Raw genomic sequence first — 4,471 nt, 5'->3', positions numbered from 1 at the left:
CTAAAATATTTGGGCTATGTGTTGCGTGGTTAACTGGTGTGATCAGTTAGTGATGCAAACTAAATGCTTAAATATCGTGGTTGATAAGGCAGGAGTGGATAATTGGTGTGAGTGAGCTCCCGAAAAATATGAGTAACACTGTTGATGGGTGATAACCTAGGGGGGCATTTAATGACTTAGGCTATTCTGTTTATCAACATTGTTACCAAGTATTTTGTAATGGTTCAGACAGGTTCGGTCTCCAGGCACACAAAAACAACCAAAACAAACAGAACCAAAATTAATAAAAACAAATCAAAGTCCAAACATGGAAAGGGATAGTGGGAAATCAAGGGCTTACTGCCACCTCTAGGGGCTGTGACAAGGAGATTTTCTAATAGGATAAATGGTGCGTGACTGTGACGTGTTTTGATGGACGCACGCTCTGAGTCTCATTCAAACGCTGCAGCAAGGGAGTTACCATGGAAACGGGGCGGCAACTCTCCAACTGACAGCTGCAACACTGCATCTCTCGCTGCAGTTTTGACCATTTTCAGGTGAGTTTAGTCCCTAAAATCACACAAATATTACATACAACTGTTCCTGACACTTTTCTTTCTTGTAATTGATACTCTTCTGTTGAATATTTACTTCATAAAGATGGTTTAGTGTCTTCGAAAAAGTCCGTTAGCATCTCAACTGTTTTCAGACAATATATGCTAACTCTGTATTTTGAGCTTTGATTGATCAAAGTTTTGACTTTTCATCACATATTTATGTGTAGTTGGGAGATTTTGAGAACTTTGTAAAGGTTTTGTCAATGGGTTATTGGAATTAGATTAATTTATTTAGCCTAAAATATGTGCTGTAACTTTACTGTTAATTGGTGACATCACTTAAAGGAGCATGTATTAACTGAATCTAGTTAAAACGTGATTTGATATTTAATGGCAAACAATTATTGATAAAAATTGTTCTGTGGTTTCAGGAGTAACACTTCTACAACAGAAGAGAAGCTCCAAGATATCAAAATTTCTGAAGGAAGCTGCTGACAGAGATGTGGGAAACATAGGTAAGCTGCATGAGAAAGCTCATTAAATCACTTCATATATGCAAATATGTAGTGAAAAAATGCATATCACCATGCATCTTTTACAATTCTTTATTCAAGTTATTTTAAGAAGGTTTTGACATCCAAACATGTTACAATGTATTTTATTTCTGTGATCAAAGATGCATTTTCAGCATCATTACTCTTCAGTTTTACATGAAGATTATTCAGAAATCATCCTAATATGCTGATTTGCTGCTCAGGAAATATTCCTGATTTGTATTTTGTTTTGTGTTTTTTGTGTATTATTCAGGATTCCTTAATGAACAAAGTTTAAAATGAACAGTGTTTATTTGAAACAAAAATATTTACTCTCACTTCTCATCAATTTAATGCATCCTTGCTGAATAAAAATGAATTCATTAAAAAACCTCACTGACTAAACTTTTGAACAGTATTGTACACTACCATTTAAAGGTCTGGAGTCTATTTAACAATGAATCCTGAAAAAAAAAAAAAAAAGTTTACACTCAAATGTTTATCAGCACATCTTTTTTTATATTGTTAATAATCAGAAATCTTTCTTGAGCAGCAAATCATATTTATTTTTGAAGGATCATGTGACACTGAAGACTGGAGTAATGATGTTAAATTCAGCTTTGATCACAGCAATACATTACAATTTTAACATATTCAAATAAAATAAAAATAAAAAACTGTTCTCTTGAATTGTAATATCATTTCACAATGTTATTGTTTTAACTGTTTTTTGAGTTGTGAGTATAAGAGACTTCTTTCAAAGATGTAAAAATCTACTAATACTCTAATGACTGCTTGTTGACGTGTAGTTGCAAAGTTACTGTTAGTAGAATGTCTAAAGTGGACTATCAAAATAAAGTGTTACCAAATATTTAAGTTGAACTCTTTTTATTGATTGTGCTTAGTTGAGTAAATATGTTAATTCTGCGTAAATATATTTTAAAAATATTAAATGAATGGTTATTTTCAAATCCAGTCAACATTCAGAATGCTAAATGTTGACTAAACTAATAAAAACAAATCCAGCCAACACTGAGATAATTTAATTTTTTTAACTTAAAATGTAGTTTTCTTTCTCCATCAGGGTGTGGCCAAAGGTTTCATTGGTGCTTTGTCATCACTGCAAGATTTCAGATGCAACCCAGTCAGTTCTTCCAAGACACCAAACACCAGACCGCTCCACTGCAACTACATACTGTGTGTACCTTCAAGACTAGGAGTTTATTGTTTTCATTCCAGGTAATGTGTGTAAATATTTAGAGTGTTTACTACAATTAAAATGTGCTTTATTGTTCTCAGTGGCATCTACGCTAATATTAGTCTGTTTCATTCTTATTCCAAGGTCACCATAGCCACCCAGATCCAGTCAGTATCCAGATCAGATGGTGGATCAGCACCTAGAGATGACCTCTACAGCCCTGAATGTCAGCGGAGACCATGTCAGCTAGATGAGCTCCAGAGACAGATCCCCAGTGAAGACCTCTTTGGCCATCAGGACTAGACCACGAGAACCAAACAAGTCCTCTGCTTAATCTGACCTGTGCAGGAATTAAACCATGCCATGCTGGTTTCGTCTGGCCAGAGGAGAACTGCCCCTCGACTGAGCCTGGTTTCTCCCAAGGTTTTCTACTCAGTTTCTGTCACCGATGGAGTTTTGAGTCCTTGCTGCTGTCGCCTTTGGCTTGCTTATTTCGGGACTTGCTTATTTGCATAGACACTATTGGAAAAGAGCTGAACTGAATGATGATTTCATTGAACCATCAATGAACTGACTTTAACTGGAAAAATGACTTGTTAATGTCCTCTTGCATTATTAACAAACTATTTTCCTGTTTGACTGTAAAGCTGCTTTGACACGATCAGTATTGTATAAAGTGCATTATAAATAAAGGTGACTTGACTTGATTTTATAAACTGTAACACCTGGTTCATTATTTTTTTTTGACTCCTGCCTCATTTTAAAGATGTAATTGTGAACAGTAGTAATATTTGTAAATGTTTGTCAGCTGGAGCTTTAAAGGCACCCAAAAACGAAAATTTGCTGTTAATTTACTGACCCTTAGGCCATCCGAGATGTAGGTGACTTTTTTTCTTTAAGCCTGTATGTTTAGTCTGTATGACAAATGTTATTAATGGAGATTGTTATTAAATAATGGCTATTATGTGTTGTAAATTGTGTGTTTTTAGTGATTGATAAACACCAGTTAATCATTTTGAATATTTTTGTTAAATTATAAAAATATATGTTTTAGTTCCCCCGCAATTTCTTATGATGCCCAAATAATAAATCTTAGTTGAGGTAACATATAAAACAGAAGGAGTAAAGTGTTACATTTTAATTGGCTGTAGTCTTCTAAATGTTTGACCAATTAAAACATTTTATTTGAATGGACTATAAAACTACTTTTTAGAGTGTAGACTGTGTGTCAGTCCTGTGTCATGTGTTCCCGCCTCTTGTGTCCATATTTGGTCTTGTTCCTGTCCTTGGTAAGTGTGATTATTAGTTTAGTCTTGTCCAGCTGTGTTTTAGTAATTATCAGTAATTGTCATGTGTATTTAGTTCCTGCCTGTTTAGTTAGGTTTTGGCTGGTCTACTCGTTATTCCCCGGTGTTCCTGTCTGTGTCAACCTTGCCTTGTCTTGCCCTGCCCTGCCCTGCCCTGATGTCGTCATTAAAGACTATTATTTTGAAGTTTATCCTCGTCTGCGTGTTCTTCGTTCCTCCCTGCTGTGTGCACCGTGACACTGTGTCTGTTCCCTGAATACTGAGGACAAATTATATGCTTACTAAGGGATATACAATAAAATCAGATTGCGATTTAACCAAATTATAGCAAAGTAAGTTAAATAATGTCACAAAACTCTGAACTATTGGTAGTACCCAGAATATCAAAGTCCAGTAAAGGAGGCAGAGATTTTTCACATTTTACTCTTAAACTCTCGAATAGCCTTCTGATAATGTTTGGGGCTCAGCACACTCTCTCTCTCTGTTTAAATCTAGATTAAAAATACATCTTTTAGCCAAGCATTCACATAACAACTCATAACCTTGTACTCTAGTAATAAATGCACAATCATCTTTTGCCTGAAATAATATGAACAGCATCTCTGCTAATTCTTCTCCTTTTGTTTTCCTCTTTCTATCTCTCAGGTTGTCCATCCCAGTGTTACTACAGCTTGGATCCAGCCTCACTTGTGGTTACTTCAGATGATGAATAAAGACCCAAGATGATGGCAACTATAGATTAACATACCAACCTGACAAATGTTATGTATTGTAATCATTGCCTTAAAGCATACGTTGAGTGATTTTCAACCCACTTTGTATTGTTACTATGATGGTAATATGTGTGAATGAACAATGTTGAATATTTCTCTTGTGTTCCATGAGATACACCCATTT

The 4,471-nt window shown here is 35.1% G+C and overlaps 1 long non-coding RNA gene across 1 annotated transcript; it reads left to right on the top strand.

The window, feature by feature from the left end:
- The first annotated feature begins 582 nt into the window (after window positions 1–582).
- LOC131528277 (uncharacterized) lies at window positions 583–3,324 on the top strand. The gene is made up of 3 exons (XR_009267840.1): window positions 583–1,051; window positions 2,154–2,308; window positions 2,412–3,324. It is a non-coding gene; the product is annotated as an uncharacterized LOC131528277 (long non-coding RNA).
- Window positions 3,325–4,471: the final 1,147 nt, after the last annotated feature.

This window comes from Onychostoma macrolepis, chromosome 21, assembly GCF_012432095.1.
Source record: "Onychostoma macrolepis isolate SWU-2019 chromosome 21, ASM1243209v1, whole genome shotgun sequence".
NCBI classification, from domain to species: Eukaryota; Metazoa; Chordata; class Actinopteri; order Cypriniformes; family Cyprinidae; genus Onychostoma; species Onychostoma macrolepis.
The sequence above is the reverse complement of the archived record's forward strand: the minus strand, read 5'-3'. Positions and strand labels throughout refer to the sequence as shown.